The 24,076-nt window shown below is 46.4% G+C and overlaps 16 non-coding genes across 16 annotated transcripts; all 16 read left to right on the top strand.

Annotated features, from left to right (window-relative positions):
• The first annotated feature begins 8,378 nt into the window (after positions 1–8,378).
• trnag-gcc lies at positions 8,379–8,449 on the top strand. Its single transcript has one exon. It is a non-coding gene; the product is annotated as a tRNA-Gly (tRNA).
• Positions 8,450–9,041: 592 nt separating this feature from the next.
• Positions 9,042–9,112, top strand: trnag-gcc. Its single transcript has one exon. It is a non-coding gene; the product is annotated as a tRNA-Gly (tRNA).
• Positions 9,113–9,704: 592 nt separating this feature from the next.
• trnag-gcc lies at positions 9,705–9,775 on the top strand. Its single transcript has one exon. It is a non-coding gene; the product is annotated as a tRNA-Gly (tRNA).
• A 592-nt stretch (positions 9,776–10,367) lies between these two features.
• On the top strand, positions 10,368–10,438 carry trnag-gcc. The gene has a single exon. It is a non-coding gene; the product is annotated as a tRNA-Gly (tRNA).
• Positions 10,439–11,030: 592 nt separating this feature from the next.
• On the top strand, positions 11,031–11,101 carry trnag-gcc. Its single transcript has one exon. It is a non-coding gene; the product is annotated as a tRNA-Gly (tRNA).
• A 2,605-nt stretch (positions 11,102–13,706) lies between these two features.
• On the top strand, positions 13,707–13,777 carry trnag-gcc. Its single transcript has one exon. It is a non-coding gene; the product is annotated as a tRNA-Gly (tRNA).
• A 592-nt stretch (positions 13,778–14,369) lies between these two features.
• Positions 14,370–14,440, top strand: trnag-gcc. Its single transcript has one exon. It is a non-coding gene; the product is annotated as a tRNA-Gly (tRNA).
• A 1,266-nt stretch (positions 14,441–15,706) lies between these two features.
• On the top strand, positions 15,707–15,777 carry trnag-gcc. Its single transcript has one exon. It is a non-coding gene; the product is annotated as a tRNA-Gly (tRNA).
• Positions 15,778–16,369: 592 nt separating this feature from the next.
• trnag-gcc lies at positions 16,370–16,440 on the top strand. Its single transcript has one exon. It is a non-coding gene; the product is annotated as a tRNA-Gly (tRNA).
• A 592-nt stretch (positions 16,441–17,032) lies between these two features.
• trnag-gcc lies at positions 17,033–17,103 on the top strand. Its single transcript has one exon. It is a non-coding gene; the product is annotated as a tRNA-Gly (tRNA).
• Positions 17,104–18,370: 1,267 nt separating this feature from the next.
• trnag-gcc lies at positions 18,371–18,441 on the top strand. The gene has a single exon. It is a non-coding gene; the product is annotated as a tRNA-Gly (tRNA).
• A 592-nt stretch (positions 18,442–19,033) lies between these two features.
• trnag-gcc lies at positions 19,034–19,104 on the top strand. The gene has a single exon. It is a non-coding gene; the product is annotated as a tRNA-Gly (tRNA).
• A 592-nt stretch (positions 19,105–19,696) lies between these two features.
• trnad-guc lies at positions 19,697–19,767 on the top strand. The gene has a single exon. It is a non-coding gene; the product is annotated as a tRNA-Asp (tRNA).
• A 1,272-nt stretch (positions 19,768–21,039) lies between these two features.
• Positions 21,040–21,110, top strand: trnag-gcc. The gene has a single exon. It is a non-coding gene; the product is annotated as a tRNA-Gly (tRNA).
• Positions 21,111–21,702: 592 nt separating this feature from the next.
• On the top strand, positions 21,703–21,773 carry trnag-gcc. Its single transcript has one exon. It is a non-coding gene; the product is annotated as a tRNA-Gly (tRNA).
• A 1,272-nt stretch (positions 21,774–23,045) lies between these two features.
• Positions 23,046–23,116, top strand: trnag-gcc. Its single transcript has one exon. It is a non-coding gene; the product is annotated as a tRNA-Gly (tRNA).
• Positions 23,117–24,076: the final 960 nt, after the last annotated feature.

Genomic DNA, 24,076 nt, shown 5'->3' on the forward strand with positions numbered 1-24,076 from the left:
TAACAGTTGTTATCTAGCTTAGATTGTAACAAACTCCAACAGACAGCTTCTGGTATACCACTGTTCCCCTGGGATGTTACCCTGGATGTGCAAGGAGGCAAGGACACATGTCTTACACCAACCACAGCCTGAGAGCCACTGCCATACAGAAACTGTCTGATGCAGGACTCTCGAGGTGAGAGAGATCATGGCAGTGATTGGGCATAGGTAAGATGCTTTACATAAACATACAGAGACTACGATTACAGAGACTACGATTTGAATTGCGATTTATAATGAATCGACGAAAACAAAAAACTCGTTTGTCTTGCAGGTCTGAAAGCTCACTAAAAAGTTACTGGATACCATCCATGGTGAGCAGGAAATGATGGATCAACATACTGTCTGATCAAGCTGTAACCCTAACCCTCATCGGAATCACACATACCACCAAAGCATGTCAACAGATTTTATTTCACTAGTTGCACAATAAATGGAAACAGATAAACATATATACATACATATACATATATAGTACATGATACAAAGTAGCTGGCCTGCGTTAACATATAGACCTATACAAAGTAACAAGCTAGTGTACAGCAACAAGGTTTATGTGTTGCTTGGCAACAGTCCAGTCACTGAACTATTTGTGTTGGCGGAGCCAAATAAATGATTAAATAAACAAACAACTCATAATCTGTTGTTGTGCGTCCATTTGGTGCTGCTGTGTGGTCTTACATAGAAAGCAATGGGTGTGAATGTTGTGATGCATGTCATACGCTGCCAATGTGTGTTGTCCTTAAAGGGTCCTACTAGCACCGTTAAGCCTATACCGCCATATTTAAACACCATTGTCAGAAGTGTGATTCAAACCTATGCCTCTAGGGGAGACTGCAACCTGAACACAGCGCCTTAGACCGCTCGGCCATCCTGACTTATTTCAGATAAGTTCATCTTCTGAGCAAGTACTCTAGTTTTTTCCTAAAACAACAAGTTGAGGGCAAAATTGTGCTTACTGAAAACAAGTCAAGTAGTCTGTCCAAAAACAACCATGACACTGTCGACCAGTTGCAGGTGGTATACTGGGAGGCAGTGATTCTGACTTGCTTGCCTGTCTGTGCACGCTAGCTCAGGCTTTACTCAAGCTGTGACGTATAAGGACTTAAATTGGCCAAATACCAACAAATGCTCAAGCATTGGTGGTTCAGTGGTAGAATTCTTGCCTGCCATGCGGGGGCCAGTCGTGTATAGGTGGAACACAGTGACAGCAAATGAAATTGCAGCATTATTCACGCTGTCCAAGGTGCTGAACTGCTTTCTCATGCAGCAGTTTCCACCTGACTATTTCAGACTGGACTTGGGTTCGAATCCCTGTCATGGCAAAGCCTGTCATACATTATGAAAGATAAATAGCTATTTAGAATCAATAAACATGAATGCTACTTTGTTGTGCACTTTTTCTTCAGTTTATCATTAGATTGTAGTGGCAGAAAGCCAAGTGGCAATGTTTATGGCTTTTTTAAGTAATCTAGTAATTTAAAAGAAAAACAAACATATAATTCCTCATGCAAATGAAGTCAAAGCTAGCACATAAAGACAAAAATAGTAAAGCAAAACAAAACTTAGCCTAGTGTGGCCTAGTGGCCCAGTAATATCAAGTACCTGACTTACATGTGGCTATTAAATAATATTACAGTTTTCTTACTCAGTGTAACATGTTTAAATTATCATTCATTTATCAATGAGACATGTAGACATTGATGAATTAAATATTGTTTATTAGACACTCTTGACAACTATAACAGTCATAATATTGATCAAACACCAATAGAACCAATGGTGTTGGGTCATAAACAGACACACACACACACACACACAATTCAAATAAAAAATAAAATATATTACAGAGCTGCAATTAAAAATTATTTTCATTATCGATATATGTGTTGATTATTTTCTTGATGTTGATCACTATTTCCCAAAGCCCAAGATGATGTCTTCAACAAATGTTTTGTTTTGTCCCAAACTAACTGTCCACACATACTATAGAACTAAAGAAACCAGATAATATTCAAATTTGAGTAGCTGAAATCAGAGAATTTAGATTTTTTTTTTAAATGACAAAACGATTAATCGATTATCAAAAAAGTTGGCTATTAATTTAATAGTTGGCAACTAAGTGATGAATCTTCTAATCATTGCAACTCTACTTGAATGGTTTGTTGAACTTATTGCCTTGTGTTAATGTATTTAGACACACTGCTGCCCTGATTTTGACTCTATTTTCTCACCCTCATTCTCCTCTCTCTCCAAGACAGTCCTCCTGACTGTGTTTATGTTCCAGCTGCTGAGGACTGTTGGACTGAGGGTGTTCTCCAGAAAATATTCACATTGGAGAGGCTGGAATAAGAAACTTTGGTCTTTTTTTCTTTGAAAAAAATGACTCCAAATGATTAATCAATTATCAAAATAGTTTAATATAAATTATTAATAGATTAATTTAATAGTCTACACCTAATCGATTAATCGAATAACTGTTGCAGCACTAATATATTAGAATATTAAACAGTTGCAGGTTCTGCTAGTCCTTTGACAGAGCAAAACTAACTTCTGAGGCACACAAATAATTGAAATGAGTGAGCCACCAGAGGGTCCAGCAAAGGTAACCAGATTAATTCTATATACAGAAAGACTTGAAATTGCAGAACTCGTGTTTTGAAAATAGAACACTTTCTCAATTTGACACATAAAAATAGCAATCTTATAAAATACTAAATAGAAAAATGAGCATTTTAAAATAAGGATAAAATGAGCAAAAGATATTTACACACATGACAAAACACTCTCCCTCTCCCTGTCTCATTTTCCCTTTTCAACTTCCCATCTCTGTCTTTCCATCTCATAAAATTGAGACTCCTGGAACTCTTTCCAGGTCATCTCCTTGCCCATGCCCTGATCTTTGTATATTGAAAAGACTTTTGCTGGACAGTAAATGTATTTCCCCATCACTCCAGGAAAGCTTGCATGAATATGACTGTTTGGGCCCTGCTTCAGTTCCATTTTACAGAATCGACACTTTCGACCTGTGTGCTACGATTCTGCCCTTTTTCTTTTCTGTTGTCCTCTCTCCTCCACATTCTTCTTTGTGGCATCCAGTTCCCGCTGAAAGAATTCTGTCCCTGCAAAATCTTTGAAGGGCATTTTAGGGTTTGTCAAACCTTCAGCACCATAAGTTTTAAAAATCTTATTGGAGCAGTAGAAGTATCTGACGGGACGTTGGAATAAGAAATGGATGGAGGAACCATCGTTCTCATATCTGGACTTTGGCTGGCCCAGGAAAGACATGTTTTTGTCTGTGGCCTCTTTTATCCTGGTTGTTGTTGTGGCTGTTGCTGCTGCTGCCTCTCCATGATGGTTTTGACAATCTTCTCAATGGAGTCTTGGGTTAGAGGTGTGGCCAGGGTCTGAGCAGGTGGAGGTGGGTTTACTGTTGCGATAGGTATGGTAACAACGGGCACTCTTGTTGTTTCACTCCCCACTGTCAGAGAGTGCCAGAGTTGCTGCCTGTCTTGGAGTTTTTCTGGGCTTGTGTTTAAAGAGGAGCTGGTGTTCATCAACTGGGCCAGGTGCTTTAAATGTGCAATGTGTAATTTGGTTGTTGGGTGGAGCATGCTGTTTGGGTCTCTACAGGAGCTGTTAACAAGGGTAGCATAGTCCTGGTCCACATGCTTGAGCATATCCTTCTGCCCACGGTGTTTGTTGAGCAGGTTGTCGATGGCCTTCTTCATTGGGGCTGGCCAGTGCTTGTGGTTTAACAAAAAGCAGAGGTAGTGGGTATGTAGTTTCTATAACAACAAAAGACAGAGTATAATAAGTCATTCTGGCCTGAGAAAACTCAATTTACACACTTGTATGTGTGAAAACTCACTTGCTGGTCCGGCTGGCCAAGCGCTAGCAAGTCACCTTGGCCCCACTGTACTTATTTTTTTCCCCTGGCATTTTTTTTCCCCATTACACACCATTTTGTCCACTAGAAAGTTATTGAAGAGAGGAAATGAAGTTCTCTGAGCTTACAAGCTTGCCAACTGTCAGTTAGCAAACTTGTTAGCTTCGCTCGAACACTAACGGCAAGATTAGTTCCAACAGTTTATTGAAAGGATGCATTTGTACCGCAGATTTAGTGAGGTCCTTCAGGTCTGGGATGAGGCCCTCTCTAAGAGGCTGAAGTCAGGGAACAAAAGTCTCTGTGCATAGTAAGCACAACAGATTATGTCATAGGCTGCAACGTGATTGGTTTGCTCCTAAAAATGGACACCGATACTTAACGCTAGGAATTTCTGGGTGGGTGGTAAATTCCCATGCATGTTCAACTAGCTCCTAAAGCATTGGTGGTTCAGTGGTTCTCGCCTGCCACGCGGGAGGCCCGGGTTCGATTCCCGGCCAATGCAGCAAGGTTTCACTGCACGTTGCATGACAGCAGGCCTTTTCTAGGAATAGGATTACCCCATCCTATGGGGGATAGCTGCAAATACTGCAACAATTAATTGAAGCCGTCACACCAGTTGGAGAACTGCTGTTGGTGCTGAGCTAACATCCAACTCGCCATCTGGTCCGGCTGGCCGAGCGCTAGCAAGTCACCTTGGCCCCACTGTACTTATTTTTTTCCCCTGGCATTTTTTTTCCCCATTACACACCATTTTGTCCACTAGAAAGTTATTGAAGAGAGGAAATGAAGTTCTCTGAGCTTACAAGCTTGCCAACTGTCAGTTAGCAAACTTGTTAGCTTCGCTCGAACACTAACGGCAAGATTAGTTCCAACAGTTTATTGAAAGGATGCATTTGTACCGCAGATTTAGTGAGGTCCTTCAGGTCTGGGATGAGGCCCTCTCTAAGAGGCTGAAGTCAGGGAACAAAAGTCTCTGTGCATAGTAAGCACAACAGATTATGTCATAGGCTGCAACGTGATTGGTTTGCTCCTAAAAATGGACACCGATACTTAACGCTAGGAATTTCTGGGTGGGTAGTAAATTCCCATGCATGTTCAGCTAGCTCCTCAAGCATTGGTGGTTCAGTGGTTCTCGCCTGCCACGCGGGAGGCCCGGGTTCGATTCCCGGCCAATGCAGCAAGGTTTCACTGCACGTTGCATGACAGCAGGCCTTTTCTAGGAATAGGATTACCCCATCCTATGGGGGATAGCTGCAAATACTGCAACAATTCATTGAAGCCGTCACACCAGTTGGAGAACTGCTGTTGGTGCTGAGCTAACATCCAACTCGCCATCTGGTCCGGCTGGCCGAGCGCTAGCAAGTCACCTTGGCCCCACTGTACTTATTTTTTTCCCCATTACACACCATTTTGTCCACTAGAAAGTAATTGAAGAGAGGAAATGAAGTTCTCTGAGCTTACAAGCTTGCCAACTGTCAGTTAGCAAACTTGTTAGCTTCGCTCGAACACTAACGGCAAGATTAGTTCCTACAGTTTATTGAAAGGATGCATTTGTACCGCAGATTTAGTGAGGTCCTTCAGGTCTGGGATGAGGCCCTCTCTAAGAGGCTGAAGTCAGGGAACAAAAGTCTCTGTGCATAGTAAGCACAACAGATTATGTCATAGGCTGCAACGTGATTGGTTTGCTCCTAAAAATGGACACCGATACTTAACGCTAGGAATTTCTGGGTGGGTGGTAAATTCCCATGCATGTTCAACTAGCTCCTCAAGCATTGGTGGTTCAGTGGTAGAATTCTCGCCTGCCACGCGGGAGGCCCGGGTTCGATTCCCGGCCAATGCAGCAAGGTTTCACTGCACGTTGCATGACAGCAGGCCTTCTCTAGGAATAGGATTACCCCATCCTATGGGGGATAGCTGCAAATACTGCAACAATTCATTGAAGCCGTCACACCAGTTGGAGAACTGCTGTTGGTGCTGAGCTAACATCCAACTCGCCATCTGGTCCGGCTGGCCGAGCGCTAGCAAGTCACCTTGGCCCCACTGTACTTATTTTTTTCCCCATTACACACCATTTTGTCCACTAGAAAGTTATTGAAGAGAGGAAATGAAGTTCTCTGAGCTTACAAGCTTGCCAACTGTCAGTTAGCAAACTTGTTAGCTTCGCTCGAACACTAACGGCAAGATTAGTTCCAACAGTTTATTGAAAGGATGCATTTGTACCGCAGATTTAGTGAGGTCCTTCAGGTCTGGGATGAGGCCCTCTCTAAGAGGCTGAAGTCAGGGAACAAAAGTCTCTGTGCATAGAAAGCACAACAGATTATGTCATAGGCTGCAACGTGATTGGTTTGCTCCTAAAAATGGATACCGATACTTAACGCTAGGAATTTCTGGGTGGGTAGTAAATTCCCATGCATGTTCAGCTAGCTCCTCAAGCATTGGTGGTTCAGTGGTAGAATTCTAGCCTGCCACGCGGGAGGCCCGGGTTCGATTCCCGGCCAATGCAGCAAGGTTTCACTGCACGTTGCATGACAGCAGGCCTTTTCTAGGAATAGGATTACCCCATCCTATGGGGGATAGCTGCAAATACTGCAACAATTAATTGAAGCCGTCACACCAGTTGGAGAACTGCTGTTGGTGCTGAGCTAACATCCAACTCGCCATCTGGTCCGGCTGGCCGAGCGCTAGCAAGTCACCTTGGCCCCACTGTACTTATTTTTTTCCCCTGGCATTTTTTTTCCCCATTACACACCATTTTGTCCACTAGAAAGTTATTGAAGAGAGGAAATGAAGTTCTCTGAGCTTACAAGCTTGCCAACTGTCAGTTAGCAAACTTGTTAGCTTCGCTCGAACACTAACGGCAAGATTAGTTCCAACAGTTTATTGAAAGGATGCATTTGTACCGCAGATTTAGTGAGGTCCTTCAGGTCTGGGATGAGGCCCTCTCTAAGAGGCTGAAGTCAGGGAACAAAAGTCTCTGTGCATAGTAAGCACAACAGATTATGTCATAGGCTGCAACGTGATTGGTTTGCTCCTAAAAATGGACACCGATACTTAACGCTAGGAATTTCTGGGTGGGTAGTAAATTCCCATGCATGTTCAGCTAGCTCCTCAAGCATTGGTGGTTCAGTGGTAGAATTCTAGCCTGCCACGCGGGAGGCCCGGGTTCGATTCCCGGCCAATGCAGCAAGGTTTCACTGCACGTTGCATGACAGCAGGCCTTTTCTAGGAATAGGATTACCCCATCCTATGGGGGATAGCTGCAAATACTGCAACAATTCATTGAAGCCGTCACACCAGTTGGAGAACTGCTGTTGGTGCTGAGCTAACATCCAACTCGCCATCTGGTCCGGCTGGCCGAGCGCTAGCAAGTCACCTTGGCCCCACTGTACTTATTTTTTTCCCCTGGCATTTTTTTTCCCCATTACACACCATTTTGTCCACTAGAAAGTTATTGAAGAGAGGAAATGAAGTTCTCTGAGCTTACAAGCTTGCCAACTGTCAGTTAGCAAACTTGTTAGCTTCGCTCGAACACTAACGGCAAGATTAGTTCCAACAGTTTATTGAAAGGATGCATTTGTACCGCAGATTTAGTGAGGTCCTTCAGGTCTGGGATGAGGCCCTCTCTAAGAGGCTGAAGTCAGGGAACAAAAGTCTCTGTGCATAGTAAGCACAACAGATTATGTCATAGGCTGCAACGTGATTGGTTTGCTCCTAAAAATGGACACCGATACTTAACGCTAGGAATTTCTGGGTGGGTAGTAAATTCCCATGCATGTTCAGCTAGCTCCTCAAGCATTGGTGGTTCAGTGGTTCTCGCCTGCCACGCGGGAGGCCCGGGTTCGATTCCCGGCCAATGCAGCAAGGTTTCACTGCACGTTGCATGACAGCAGGCCTTTTCTAGGAATAGGATTACCCCATCCTATGGGGGATAGCTGCAAATACTGCAACAATTCATTGAAGCCGTCACACCAGTTGGAGAACTGCTGTTGGTGCTGAGCTAACATCCAACTCGCCATCTGGTCCGGCTGGCCGAGCGCTAGCAAGTCACCTTGGCCCCACTGTACTTATTTTTTTCCCCATTACACACCATTTTGTCCACTAGAAAGTTATTGAAGAGAGGAAATGAAGTTCTCTGAGCTTACAAGCTTGCCAACTGTCAGTTAGCAAACTTGTTAGCTTCGCTCGAACACTAACGGCAAGATTAGTTCCAACAGTTTATTGAAAGGATGCATTTGTACCGCAGATTTAGTGAGGTCCTTCAGGTCTGGGATGAGGCCCTCTCTAAGAGGCTGAAGTCAGGGAACAAAAGTCTCTGTGCATAGTAAGCACAACAGATTATGTCATAGGCTGCAACGTGATTGGTTTGCTCCTAAAAATGGACACCGAGACTTAACGCTAGGAATTTCTGGGTGGGTAGTAAATTCCCATGCATGTTCAGCTAGCTCCTCAAGCATTGGTGGTTCAGTGGTAGAATTCTCGCCTGCCACGCGGGAGGCCCGGGTTCGATTCCCGGCCAATGCAGCAGGGTTTCACTGCACGTTGCATGACAGCAGGCCTTTTCTAGGAATAGGATTACCCCATCCTATGGGGGATAGCTGCAAATACTGCAACAATTCATTGAAGCCGTCACACCAGTTGGAGAACTGCTGTTGGTGCTGAGCTAACATCCAACTCGCCATCTGGTCCGGCTGGCCGAGCGCTAGCAAGTCACCTTGGCCCCACTGTACTTATTTTTTTCCCCATTACACACCATTTTGTCCACTAGAAAGTTATTGAAGAGAGGAAATGAAGTTCTCTGAGCTTACAAGCTTGCCAACTGTCAGTTAGCAAACTTGTTAGCTTCGCTCGAACACTAACGGCAAGATTAGTTCCAACAGTTTATTGAAAGGATGCATTTGTACCGCAGATTTAGTGAGGTCCTTCAGGTCTGGGATGAGGCCCTCTCTAAGAGGCTGAAGTCAGGGAACAAAAGTCTCTGTGCATAGTAAGCACAACAGATTATGTCATAGGCTGCAACGTGATTGGTTTGCTCCTAAAAATGGACACCGATACTTAACGCTAGGAATTTCTGGGTGGGTGGTAAATTCCCATGCATGTTCAACTAGCTCCTCAAGCATTGGTGGTTCAGTGGTAGAATTCTCGCCTGCCACGCGGGAGGCCCGGGTTCGATTCCCGGCCAATGCAGCAAGGTTTCACTGCATGTTGCATGACAGCAGGCCTTCTCTAGGAATAGGATTACCCCATCCTATGGGGGATAGCTGCAAATACTGCAACAATTCATTGAAGCCGTCACACCAGTTGGAGAACTGCTGTTGGTGCTGAGCTAACATCCAACTCGCCATCTGGTCCGGCTGGCTGAGCGCTAGCAAGTCACCTTGGCCCCACTGTACTTATTTTTTTCCCCATTACACACCATTTTGTCCACTAGAAAGTTATTGAAGAGAGGAAATGAAGTTCTCTGAGCTTACAAGCTTGCCAACTGTCAGTTAGCAAACTTGTTAGCTTCGCTCGAACACTAACGGCAAGATTAGTTCCAACAGTTTATTGAAAGGATGCATTTGTACCGCAGATTTAGTGAGGTCCTTCAGGTCTGGGATGAGGCCCTCTCTAAGAGGCTGAAGTCAGGGAACAAAAGTCTCTGTGCATAGTAAGCACAACAGATTATGTCATAGGCTGCAACGTGATTGGTTTGCTCCTAAAAATGGATACCGATACTTAACGCTAGGAATTTCTGGGTGGGTAGTAAATTCCCATGCATGTTCAGCTAGCTCCTCAAGCATTGGTGGTTCAGTGGTAGAATTCTCGCCTGCCACGCGGGAGGCCCGGGTTCGATTCCCGGCCAATGCAGCAAGGTTTCACTGCACGTTGCATGACAGCAGGCCTTTTCTAGGAATAGGATTACCCCATCCTATGGGGGATAGCTGCAAATACTGCAACAATTCATTGAAGCCGTCACACCAGTTGGAGAACTGCTGTTGGTGCTGAGCTAACATCCAACTCGCCATCTGGTCCGGCTGGCCGAGCGCTAGCAAGTCACCTTGGCCCCACTGTACTTATTTTTTTCCCCATTACACACCATTTTGTCCACTAGAAAGTTATTGAAGAGAGGAAATGAAGTTCTCTGAGCTTACAAGCTTGCCAACTGTCAGTTAGCAAACTTGTTAGCTTCGCTCGAACACTAACGGCAAGATTAGTTCCAACAGTTTATTGAAAGGATGCATTTGTACCGCAGATTTAGTGAGGTCCTTCAGGTCTGGGATGAGGCCCTCTCTAAGAGGCTGAAGTCAGGGAACAAAAGTCTCTGTGCATAGTAAGCACAACAGATTATGTCATAGGCTGCAACGTGATTGGTTTGCTCCTAAAAATGGACACCGATACTTAACGCTAGGAATTTCTGGGTGGGTGGTAAATTCCCATGCATGTTCAACTAGCTCCTCAAGCATTGGTGGTTCAGTGGTAGAATTCTCGCCTGCCACGCGGGAGGCCCGGGTTCGATTCCCGGCCAATGCAGCAAGGTTTCACTGCATGTTGCATGACAGCAGGCCTTCTCTAGGAATAGGATTACCCCATCCTATGGGGGATAGCTGCAAATACTGCAACAATTCATTGAAGCCGTCACACCAGTTGGAGAACTGCTGTTGGTGCTGAGCTAACATCCAACTCGCCATCTGGTCCGGCTGGCTGAGCGCTAGCAAGTCACCTTGGCCCCACTGTACTTATTTTTTTCCCCATTACACACCATTTTGTCCACTAGAAAGTTATTGAAGAGAGGAAATGAAGTTCTCTGAGCTTACAAGCTTGCCAACTGTCAGTTAGCAAACTTGTTAGCTTCGCTCGAACACTAACGGCAAGATTAGTTCCAACAGTTTATTGAAAGGATGCATTTGTACCGCAGATTTAGTGAGGTCCTTCAGGTCTGGGATGAGGCCCTCTCTAAGAGGCTGAAGTCAGGGAACAAAAGTCTCTGTGCATAGTAAGCACAACAGATTATGTCATAGGCTGCAACGTGATTGGTTTGCTCCTAAAAATGGATACCGATACTTAACGCTAGGAATTTCTGGGTGGGTAGTAAATTCCCATGCATGTTCAGCTAGCTCCTCAAGCATTGGTGGTTCAGTGGTAGAATTCTCGCCTGCCACGCGGGAGGCCCGGGTTCGATTCCCGGCCAATGCAGCAAGGTTTCACTGCACGTTGCATGACAGCAGGCCTTTTCTAGGAATAGGATTACCCCATCCTATGGGGGATAGCTGCAAATACTGCAACAATTCATTGAAGCCGTCACACCAGTTGGAGAACTGCTGTTGGTGCTGAGCTAACATCCAACTCGCCATCTGGTCCGGCTGGCCGAGCGCTAGCAAGTCACCTTGGCCCCACTGTACTTATTTTTTTCCCCTGGCATTTTTTTTCCCCATTACACACCATTTTGTCCACTAGAAAGTTATTGAAGAGAGGAAATGAAGTTCTCTGAGCTTACAAGCTTGCCAACTGTCAGTTAGCAAACTTGTTAGCTTCGCTCGAACACTAACGGCAAGATTAGTTCCAACAGTTTATTGAAAGGATGCATTTGTACCGCAGATTTAGTGAGGTCCTTCAGGTCTGGGATGAGGCCCTCTCTAAGAGGCTGAAGTCAGGGAACAAAAGTCTCTGTGCATAGTAAGCACAACAGATTATGTCATAGGCTGCAACGTGATTGGTTTGCTCCTAAAAATGGACACCGATACTTAACGCTAGGAATTTCTGGGTGGGTAGTAAATTCCCATGCATGTTCAGCTAGCTCCTCAAGCATTGGTGGTTCAGTGGTTCTCGCCTGCCACGCGGGAGGCCCGGGTTCGATTCCCGGCCAATGCAGCAAGGTTTCACTGCACGTTGCATGACAGCAGGCCTTTTCTAGGAATAGGATTACCCCATCCTATGGGGGATAGCTGCAAATACTGCAACAATTCATTGAAGCCGTCACACCAGTTGGAGAACTGCTGTTGGTGCTGAGCTAACATCCAACTCGCCATCTGGTCCGGCTGGCCGAGCGCTAGCAAGTCACCTTGGCCCCACTGTACTTATTTTTTTCCCCATTACACACCATTTTGTCCACTAGAAAGTTATTGAAGAGAGGAAATGAAGTTCTCTGAGCTTACAAGCTTGCCAACTGTCAGTTAGCAAACTTGTTAGCTTCGCTCGAACACTAACGGCAAGATTAGTTCCAACAGTTTATTGAAAGGATGCATTTGTACCGCAGATTTAGTGAGGTCCTTCAGGTCTGGGATGAGGCCCTCTCTAAGAGGCTGAAGTCAGGGAACAAAAGTCTCTGTGCATAGTAAGCACAACAGATTATGTCATAGGCTGCAACGTGATTGGTTTGCTCCTAAAAATGGATACCGATACTTAACGCTAGGAATTTCTGGGTGGGTAGTAAATTCCCATGCATGTTCAGCTAGCTCCTCAAGCATTGGTGGTTCAGTGGTAGAATTCTCGCCTGCCACGCGGGAGGCCCGGGTTCGATTCCCGGCCGATGCAGCAAGGTTTCACTGCACGTTGCATGACAGCAGGCCTTTTCTAGGAATAGGATTACCCCATCCTATGGGGGATAGCTGCAAATACTGCAACAATTCATTGAAGCCGTCACACCAGTTGGAGAACTGCTGTTGGTGCTGAGCTAACATCCAACTCGCCATCTGGTCCGGCTGGCCGAGCGCTAGCAAGTCACCTTGGCCCCACTGTACTTATTTTTTTCCCCTGGCATTTTTTTTCCCCATTACACACCATTTTGTCCACTAGAAAGTTATTGAAGAGAGGAAATGAAGTTCTCTGAGCTTACAAGCTTGCCAACTGTCAGTTAGCAAACTTGTTAGCTTCGCTCGAACACTAACGGCAAGATTAGTTCCAACAGTTTATTGAAAAGATGCATTTGTACCGCAGATTTAGTGAGGTCCTTCAGGTCTGGGATGAGGCCCTCTCTAAGAGGCTGAAGTCAGGGAACAAAAGTCTCTGTGCATAGTAAGCACAACAGATTATGTCATAGGCTGCAACGTGATTGGTTTGCTCCTAAAAATGGACACCGATACTTAACGCTAGGAATTTCTGGGTGGGTAGTAAATTCCCATGCATGTTCAGCTAGCTCCTCAAGCATTGGTGGTTCAGTGGTTCTCGCCTGCCACGCGGGAGGCCCGGGTTCGATTCCCGGCCAATGCAGCAAGGTTTCACTGCACGTTGCATGACAGCAGGCCTTTTCTAGGAATAGGATTACCCCATCCTATGGGGGATAGCTGCAAATACTGCAACAATTCATTGAAGCCGTCACACCAGTTGGAGAACTGCTGTTGGTGCTGAGCTAACATCCAACTCGCCATCTGGTCCGGCTGGCCGAGCGCTAGCAAGTCACCTTGGCCCCACTGTACTTATTTTTTTCCCCATTACACACCATTTTGTCCACTAGAAAGTTATTGAAGAGAGGAAATGAAGTTCTCTGAGCTTACAAGCTTGCCAACTGTCAGTTAGCAAACTTGTTAGCTTCGCTCGAACACTAACGGCAAGATTAGTTCCAACAGTTTATTGAAAGGATGCATTTGTACCGCAGATTTAGTGAGGTCCTTCAGGTCTGGGATGAGGCCCTCTCTAAGAGGCTGAAGTCAGGGAACAAAAGTCTCTGTGCATAGTAAGCACAACAGATTATGTCATAGGCTGCAACGTGATTGGTTTGCTCCTAAAAATGGACACCGATACTTAACGCTAGGAATTTCTGGGTGGGTGGTAAATTCCCATGCATGTTCAACTAGCTCCTCAAGCATTGGTGGTTCAGTGGTAGAATTCTCGCCTGCCACGCGGGAGGCCCGGGTTCGATTCCCGGCCAATGCAGCAAGGTTTCACTGCATGTTGCATGACAGCAGGCCTTCTCTAGGAATAGGATTACCCCATCCTATGGGGGATAGCTGCAAATACTGCAACAATTCATTGAAGCCGTCACACCAGTTGGAGAACTGCTGTTGGTGCTGAGCTAACATCCAACTCGCCATCTGGTCCGGCTGGCCGAGCGCTAGCAAGTCACCTTGGCCCCACTGTACTTATTTTTTTCCCCATTACACACCATTTTGTCCACTAGAAAGTTATTGAAGAGAGGAAATGAAGTTCTCTGAGCTTACAAGCTTGCCAACTGTCAGTTAGCAAACTTGTTAGCTTCGCTCGAACACTAACGGCAAGATTAGTTCCAACAGTTTATTGAAAGGATGCATTTGTACCGCAGATTTAGTGAGGTCCTTCAGGTCTGGGATGAGGCCCTCTCTAAGAGGCTGAAGTCAGGGAACAAAAGTCTCTGTGCATAGTAAGCACAACAGATTATGTCATAGGCTGCAACGTGATTGGTTTGCTCCTAAAAATGGATACCGATACTTAACGTTAGGAATTTCTGGGTGGGTAGTAAATTCCCATGCATGTTCAGCTAGCTCCTCAAGCATTGGTGGTTCAGTGGTAGAATTCTCGCCTGCCACGCGGGAGGCCCGGGTTCGATTCCCGGCCAATGCAGCAAGGTTTCACTGCACGTTGCATGACAGCAGGCCTTTTCTAGGAATAGGATTACCCCATCCTATGGGGGATAGCTGCAAATACTGCAACAATTCATTGAAGCCGTCACACCAGTTGGAGAACTGCTGTTGGTGCTGAGCTAACATCCAACTCGCCATCTGGTCCGGCTGGCCGAGCGCTAGCAAGTCACCTTGGCCCCACTGTACTTATTTTTTTCCCCTGGCATTTTTTTCCCCATTACACACCATTTTGTCCACTAGAAAGTTATTGAAGAGAGGAAATGAAGTTCTCTGAGCTTACAAGCTTGCCAACTGTCAGTTAGCAAACTTGTTAGCTTCGCTCGAACACTAACGGCAAGATTAGTTCCAACAGTTTATTGAAAAGATGCATTTGTACCGCAGATTTAGTGAGGTCCTTCAGGTCTGGGATGAGGCCCTCTCTAAGAGGCTGAAGTCAGGGAACAAAAGTCTCTGTGCATAGTAAGCACAACAGATTATGTCATAGGCTGCAACGTGATTGGTTTGCTCCTAAAAATGGACACCGATACTTAACGCTAGGAATTTCTGGGTGGGTAGTAAATTCCCATGCATGTTCAGCTAGCTCCTCAAGCATTGGTGGTTCAGTGGTTCTCGCCTGCCACGCGGGAGGCCCGGGTTCGATTCCCGGCCAATGCAGCAAGGTTTCACTGCACGTTGCATGACAGCAGGCCTTTTCTAGGAATAGGATTACCCCATCCTATGGGGGATAGCTGCAAATACTGCAACAATTCATTGAAGCCGTCACACCAGTTGGAGAACTGCTGTTGGTGCTGAGCTAACATCCAACTCGCCATCTGGTCCGGCTGGCCGAGCGCTAGCAAGTCACCTTGGCCCCACTGTACTTATTTTTTTCCCCATTACACACCATTTTGTCCACTAGAAAGTTATTGAAGAGAGGAAATGAAGTTCTCTGAGCTTACAAGCTTGCCAACTGTCAGTTAGCAAACTTGTTAGCTTCGCTCGAACACTAACGGCAAGATTAGTTCCAACAGTTTATTGAAAGGATGCATTTGTACCGCAGATTTAGTGAGGTCCTTCAGGTCTGGGATGAGGCCCTCTCTAAGAGGCTGAAGTCAGGGAACAAAAGTCTCTGTGCATAGTAAGCACAACAGATTATGTCATAGGCTGCAACGTGATTGGTTTGCTCCTAAAAATGGACACCGATACTTAACGCTAGGAATTTCTGGGTGGGTGGTAAATTCCCATGCATGTTCAACTAGCTCCTCAAGCATTGGTGGTTCAGTGGTAGAATTCTCGCCTGCCACGCGGGAGGCCCGGGTTCGATTCCCGGCCAATGCAGCAAGGTTTCACTGCATGTTGCATGACAGCAGGCCTTCTCTAGGAATAGGATTACCCCATCCTATGGGGGATAGCTGCAAATACTGCAACAATTCATTGAAGCCGTCACACCAGTTGGAGAACTGCTGTTGGTGCTGAGCTAACATCCAACTCGCCATCTGGTCCGGCTGGCCGAGCGCTAGCAAGTCACCTTGGCCCCACTGTACTTATTTTTTTCCCCATTACACACCATTTTGTCCACTAGAAAGTTATTGAAGAGAGGAAATGAAGTTCTCTGAGCTTACAAGCTTGCCAACTGTCAGTTAGCAAACTTGTTAGCTTCGCTCGAACACTAACGGCAAGATTAGTTCCAACAGTTTATTGAAAGGATGCATTTGTACCGCAGATTTAGTGAGGTCCTTCAGGTCTGGGATGAGGCCCTCTCTAAGAGGCTGAAGTCAGGGAACAAAAGTCTCTGTGCATAGTAAGCACAACAGATTATGTCATAGGCTGCAACGTGATTGGTTTGCTCCTAAAAATGGATACCGATACTTAACGCTAGGAATTTCTGGGTGGGTAGTAAATTCCCATGCATGTTCAGCTAGCTCCTCAAGCATTGGTGGTTCAGTGGTAGAATTCTCGCCTGCCACGCGGGAGGCCCGGGTTCGATTCCCGGCCAATGCAGCAAGGTTTCACTGCACGTTGCATGACAGCAGGCCTTTTCTAGGAATAGGATTACCCCATCCTATGGGGGATAGCTGCAAATACTGCAACAATTCATTGAAGCCGTCACACCAGTTGGAGAACTGCTGTTGGTGCTGAGCTAACATCCAACTCGCCATCTGGTCCGGCTGGCCGAGCGCTAGCAAGTCACCTTGGCCCCACTGTACTTATTTTTTTCCCCATTACACACCATTTTGTCCACTAGAAAGTTATTGAAGAGAGGAAATGAAGTTCTCTGAGCTTACAAGCTTGCCAACTGTCAGTTAGCAAACTTGTTAGCTTCGCTCGAACACTAACGGCAAGATTAGTTCCAACAGTTTATTGAAAGGATGCATTTGTACCGCAGATTTAGTGAGGTCCTTCAGGTCTGGGATGAGGCCCTCTCTAAGAGGCTGAAGTCAGGGAACAAAAGTCTCTGTGCATAGTAAGCACAACAGATTATGTCATAGGCTGCAACGTGATTGGTTTGCTCCTAAAAATGGACACCGATACTTAACGCTAGGAATTTCTGGGTGGGTAGTAAATTCCCATGCATGTTCAGCTAGCTCCTCAAGCATTGGTGGTTCAGTGGTAGAATTCTCGCCTGCCACGCGGGAGGCCCGGGTTCGATTCCCGGCCAATGCAGCAAGGTTTCACTGCACGTTGCATGACAGCAGGCCTTTTCTAGGAATAGGATTACCCCATCCTATGGGGGATAGCTGCAAATACTGCAACAATTCATTGAAGCCGTCACACCAGTTGGAGAACTGCTGTTGGTGCTGAGCTAACATCCAACTCGCCATCTGGTCCGGCTGGCCGAGCGCTAGCAAGTCACCTTGGCCCCACTGTACTTATTTTTTTCCCCTGGCATTTTTTTTCCCCATTACACACCATTTTGACCACTAGAAAGTTATTGAAGAGAGGAAATGAAGTTCTCTGAGCTTACAAGCTTGCCAACTGTCAGTTAGCAAACTTGTTAGCTTCGCTCGAACACTAACGGCAAGATTAGTTCCAACAGTTTATTGAAAAGATGCATTTGTACCGCAGATTTAGTGAGGTCCTTCAGGTCTGGGATGAGGCCCTCTCTAAGAGGCTGAAGTCAGGGAACAAAAGTCTCTGTGCATAGTAAGCACAACAGATTATGTCATAGGCTGCAACGTGATTGGTTTGCTCCTAAAAATGGACACCGATACTTAACGCTAGGAATTTCTGGGTGGGTAGTAAATTCCCATGCATGTTCAGCTAGCTCCTCAAGCATTGGTGGTTCAGTGGTTCTCGCCTGCCACGCGGGAGGCCCGGGTTCGATTCCCGGCCAATGCAGCAAGGTTTCACTGCACGTTGCATGACAGCAGGCCTTTTCTAGGAATAGGATTACCCCATCCTATGGGGGATAGCTGCAAATACTGCAACAATTCATTGAAGCCGTCACACCAGTTGGAGAACTGCTGTTGGTGCTGAGCTAACATCCAACTCGCCATCTGGTCCGGCTGGCCGAGCGCTAGCAAGTCACCTTGGCCCCACTGTACTTATTTTTTTCCCCATTACACACCATTTTGTCCACTAGAAAGTTATTGAAGAGAGGAAATGAAGTTCTCTGAGCTTACAAGCTTGCCAACTGTCAGTTAGCAAACTTGTTAGCTTCGCTCGAACACTAACGGCAAGATTAGTTCCAACAGTTTATTGAAAGGATGCATTTGTACCGCAGATTTAGTGAGGTCCTTCAGGTCTGGGATGAGGCCCTCTCTAAGAGGCTGAAGTCAGGGAACAAAAGTCTCTGTGCATAGTAAGCACAACAGATTATGTCATAGGCTGCAACGTGATTGGTTTGCTCCTAAAAATGGACACCGATACTTAACGCTAGGAATTTCTGGGTGGGTGGTAAATTCCCATGCATGTTCAACTAGCTCCTCAAGCATTGGTGGTTCAGTGGTAGAATTCTCGCCTGCCACGCGGGAGGCCCGGGTTCGATTCCCGGCCAATGCAGCAAGGTTTCACTGCATGTTGCATGACAGCAGGCCTTCTCTAGGAATAGGATTACCCCATCCTATGGGGGATAGCTGCAAATACTGCAACAATTCATTGAAGCCGTCACACCAGTTGGAGAACTGCTGTTGGTGCTGAGCTAACATCCAACTCGCCATCTGGTCCGGCTGGCCGAGCGCTAGCAAGTCACCTTGGCCCCACTGTACTTATTTTTTTCCCCATTACACACCATTTTGTCCACTAGAAAGTTATTGAAGAGAGGAAATGAAGTTCTCTGAGCTTACAAGCTTGCCAACTGTCAGTTAGCAAACTTGTTAGCTTCGCTCGAACACTAACGGCAAGATTAGTTCCAACAGTTTATTGAAAGGATGCATTTGTACCGCAGATTTAGTGAGGTCCTTCAGGTCTGGGATGAGGCCCTCTCTAAGAGGCTGAAGTCAGGGAACAAAAGTCTCTGTGCATAGTAAGCACAACAGATTATGTCATAGGCTGCAACGTGATTGGTTTGCTCCTAAAAATGGATACCGATACTTAACGCTAGGAATTTCTGGGTGGGTAGTAAATTCCCATGCATGTTCAGCTAGCTCCTCAAGCATTGGTGGTTCAGTGGTAGAATTCTCGCCTGCCACGCGGGAGGCCCGGGTTCGATTCCCGGCCAATGCAGCAAGGTTTCACTGCACGTTGCATGACAGCAGGCCTTTTCTAGGAATAGGATTACCCCATCCTATGGGGGATAGCTGCAAATACTGCAACAATTCATTGAAGCCGTCACACCAGTTGGAGAACTGCTGTTGGTGCTGAGCTAACATCCAACTCGCCATCTGGTCCGGCTGGCCGAGCGCTAGCAAGTCACCTTGGCCCCACTGTACTTATTTTTTTCCCCATTACACACCATTTTGTCCACTAGAAAGTTATTGAAGAGAGGAAATGAAGTTCTCTGAGCTTACAAGCTTGCCAACTGTCAGTTAGCAAACTTGTTAGCTTCGCTCGAACACTAACGGCAAGATTAGTTCCAACAGTTTATTGAAAGGATGCATTTGTACCGCAGATTTAGTGAGGTCCTTCAGGTCTGGGATGAGGCCCTCTCTAAGAGGCTGAAGTCAGGGAACAAAAGTCTCTGTGCATAGTAAGCACAACAGATTATGTCATAGGCTGCAACGTGATTGGTTTGCTCCTAAAAATGGACACCGATACTTAACGCTAGGAATTTCTGGGTGGGTAGTAAATTCCCATGCATGTTCAGCTAGCTCCTCAAGCATTGGTGGTTCAGTGGTAGAATTCTCGCCTGTCACGCGGGAGGCCCGGGTTCGATTCCCGGCCAATGCAGCAAGGTTTCACTGCACGTTGCATGACAGCAGGCCTTTTCTAGGAATAGGATTACCCCATCCTATGGGGGATAGCTGCAAATACTGCAACAATTCATTGAAGCCGTCACACCAGTTGGAGAACTGCTGTTGGTGCTGAGCTAACATCCAACTCGCCATCTGGTCCGGCTGGCCGAGCGCTAGCAAGTCACCTTGGCCCCACTGTACTTATTTTTTTCCCCTGGCATTTTTTTTCCCCATTACACACCATTTTGACCACTAGAAAGTTATTGAAGAGAGGAAATGAAGTTCTCTGAGCTTACAAGCTTGCCAACTGTCAGTTAGCAAACTTGTTAGCTTCGCTCGAACACTAACGGCAAGATTAGTTCCAACAGTTTATTGAAAGGATGCATTTGTACCGCAGATTTAGTGAGGTCCTTCAGGTCTGGGATGAGGCCCTCTCTAAGAGGCTGAAGTCAGGGAACAAAAGTCTCTGTGCATAGTAAGCACAACAGATTATGTCATAGGCTGCAACGTGATTGGTTTGCTCCTAAAAATGGACACCGATACTTAACGCTAGGAATTTCTGGGTGGGTGGTAAATTCCCATGCATGTTCAGCTAGCTCCTCAAGCATTGGTGGTTCAGTGGTAGAATTCTGGCCTGCCACGCGGGAGGCCCGGGTTCGATTCCCGGCCAATGCAGCAAGGTTTCACTGCATGTTGCATGACAGCAGGCCTTCTCTAGGAATAGGATTACCCCATCCTATGGGGGATAGCTGCAAATACTGCAACAATTCATTGAAGCCGTCACACCAGTTGGAGAACTGCTGTTGGTGCTGAGCTAACATCCAACTCGCCATCTGGTCCGGCTGGCCGAGCGCTAGCAAGTCACCTTGGCCCCACTGTACTTATTTTTTTCCCCATTACACACCATTTTGTCCACTAGAAAGTTATTGAAGAGAGGAAATGAAGTTCTCTGAGCTTACAAGCTTGCCAACTGTCAGTTAGCAAACTTGTTAGCTTCGCTCGAACACTAACGGCAAGATTAGTTCCAACAGTTTATTGAAAGGATGCATTTGTACCGCAGATTTAGTGAGGTCCTTCAGGTCTGGGATGAGGCCCTCTCTAAGAGGCTGAAGTCAGGGAACAAAAGTCTCTGTGCATAGTAAGCACAACAGATTATGTCATAGGCTGCAACGTGATTGGTTTGCTCCTAAAAATGGACACCGATACTTAACGCTAGGAATTTCTGGGTGGGTGGTAAATTCCCATGCATGTTCAGCTAGCTCCTCAAGCATTGGTGGTTCAGTGGTAGAATTCTCGCCTGCCACGCGGGAGGCCCGGGTTCGATTCCCGGCCAATGCAGCAGGGTTTCACTGCACGTTGCATGACAGCAGGCCTTTTCTAGGAATAGGATTACCCCATCCTATGGGGGATAGCTGCAAATACTGCAACAATTCATTGAAGCCGTCACACCAGTTGGAGAACTGCTGTTGGTGCTGAGCTAACATCCAACTCGCCATCTGGTCCGGCTGGCCGAGCGCTAGCAAGTCACCTTGGCCCCACTGTACTTATTTTTTTCCCCATTACACACCATTTTGTCCACTAGAAAGTTATTGAAGAGAGGAAATGAAGTTCTCTGAGCTTACAAGCTTGCCAACTGTCAGTTAGCAAACTTGTTAGCTTCGCTCGAACACTAACGGCAAGATTAGTTCCAACAGTTTATTGAAAGGATGCATTTGTACCGCAGATTTAGTGAGGTCCTTCAGGTCTGGGATGAGGCCCTCTCTAAGAGGCTGAAGTCAGGGAACAAAAGTCTCTGTGCATAGTAAGCACAACAGATTATGTCATAGGCTGCAACGTGATTGGTTTGCTCCTAAAAATGGACACCGATACTTAACGCTAGGAATTTCTGGGTGGGTAGTAAATTCCCATGCATGTTCAGCTTGCTCCTCAAGCATTGGTGGTTCAGTGGTAGAATTCTCGCCTGCCACGCGGGAGGCCCGGGTTCGATTCCCGGCCAATGCAGCAGGGTTTCACTGCACGTTGCATGACAGCAGGCCTTTTCTAGGAATAGGATTACCCCATCCTATGGGGGATAGCTGCAAATACTGCAACAATTCATTGAAGCCGTCACACCAGTTGGAGAACTGCTGTTGGTGCTGAGCTAACATCCAACTCGCCATCTGGTCCGGCTGGCCGAGCGCTAGCAAGTCACCTTGGCCCCACTGTACTTATTTTTTTCCCCTGGCATTTTTTTTCCCCATTACACACCATTTTGTCCACTAGAAAGTTATTGAAGAGAGGAAATGAAGTTCCCTGAGCTTACAAGCTTGCCAACTGTCAGTTAGCAAACTTGTTAGCTTCGCTCGAACACTAACGGCAAGATTAGTTCCAACAGTTTATTGAAAGGATGCATTTGTACCGCAGATTTAGTGAGGTCCTTCAGGTCTGGGATGAGGCCCTCTCTAAGAGGCTGAAGTCAGGGAACAAAAGTCTCTGTGCATAGTAAGCACAACAGATTATGTCATAGGCTGCAACGTGATTGGTTTGCTCCTAAAAATGGACACCGATACTTAACGCTAGGAATTTCTGGGTGGGTGGTAAATTCCCATGCATGTTCAGCTAGCTCCTCAAGCATTGGTGGTTCAGTGGTAGAATTCTGGCCTGCCACGCGGGAGGCCCGGGTTCGATTCCCGGCCAATGCAGCAAGGTTTCACTGCATGTTGCATGACAGCAGGCCTTCTCTAGGAATAGGATTACCCCATCCTATGGGGGATAGCTGCAAATACTGCAACAATTCATTGAAGCCGTCACACCAGTTGGAGAACTGCTGTTGGTGCTGAGCTAACATCCAACTCGCCATCTGGTCCGGCTGGCCGAGCGCTAGCAAGTCACCTTGGCCCCACTGTACTTATTTTTTTCCCCATTACACACCATTTTGTCCACTAGAAAGTTATTGAAGAGAGGAAATGAAGTTCTCTGAGCTTACAAGCTTGCCAACTGTCAGTTAGCAAACTTGTTAGCTTCGCTCGAACACTAACGGCAAGATTAGTTCCTACAGTTTATTGAAAGGATGCATTTGTACCGCAGATTTAGTGAGGTCCTTCAGGTCTGGGATGAGGCCCTCTCTAAGAGGCTGAAGTCAGGGAACAAAAGTCTCTGTGCATAGTAAGCACAACAGATTATGTCATAGGCTGCAACGTGATTGGTTTGCTCCTAAAAATGGACACCGATACTTAACGCTAGGAATTTCTGGGTGGGTGGTAAATTCCCATGCATGTTCAGCTAGCTCCTCAAGCATTGGTGGTTCAGTGGTAGAATTCTCGCCTGCCACGCGGGAGGCCCGGGTTCGATTCCCGGCCAATGCAGCAGGGTTTCACTGCACGTTGCATGACAGCAGGCCTTTTCTAGGAATAGGATTACCCCATCCTATGGGGGATAGCTGCAAATACTGCAACAATTCATTGAAGCCGTCACACCAGTTGGAGAACTGCTGTTGGTGCTGAGCTAACATCCAACTCGCCATCTGGTCCGGCTGGCCGAGCGCTAGCAAGTCACCTTGGCCCCACTGTACTAATTTTTTTCCCCATTACACACCATTTTGTCCACTAGAAAGTTATTGAAGAGAGGAAATGAAGTTCTCTGAGCTTACAAGCTTGCCAACTGTCAGTTAGCAAACTTGTTAGCTTCGCTCGAACACTAACGGCAAGATTAGTTCCTACAGTTTATTGAAAGGATGCATTTGTACCGCAGATTTAGTGAGGTCCTTCAGGTCTGGGATGAGGCCCTCTCTAAGAGGCTGAAGTCAGGGAACAAAAGTCTCTGTGCATAGTAAGCACAACAGATTATGTCATAGGCTGCAACGTGATTGGTTTGCTCCTAAAAATGGACACCGATACTTAACGCTAGGAATTTCTGGGTGGGTGGTAAATTCCCATGCATGTTCAGCTAGCTCCTCAAGCATTGGTGGTTCAGTGGTAGAATTCTGGCCTGCCACGCGGGAGGCCCGGGTTCGATTCCCGGCCAATGCAGCAGGGTTTCACTGCACGTTGCATGACAGCAGGCCTTTTCTAGGAATAGGATTACCCCATCCTATGGGGGATAGCTGCAAATACTGCAACAATTCATTGAAGCCGTCACACCAGTTGGAGAACTGCTGTTGGTGCTGAGCTAACATCCAACTCGCCATCTGGTCCGGCTGGCCGAGCGCTAGCAAGTCACCTTGGCCCCACTGTACTTATTTTTTTCCCCATTACACACCATTTTGTCCACTAGAAAGTTATTGAAGAGAGGAAATGAAGTTCTCTGAGCTTACAAGCTTGCCAACT

This window comes from Thunnus albacares, chromosome 7, assembly GCF_914725855.1.
Source record: "Thunnus albacares chromosome 7, fThuAlb1.1, whole genome shotgun sequence".
NCBI lineage: Eukaryota > Metazoa > Chordata > Actinopteri > Scombriformes > Scombridae > Thunnus > Thunnus albacares.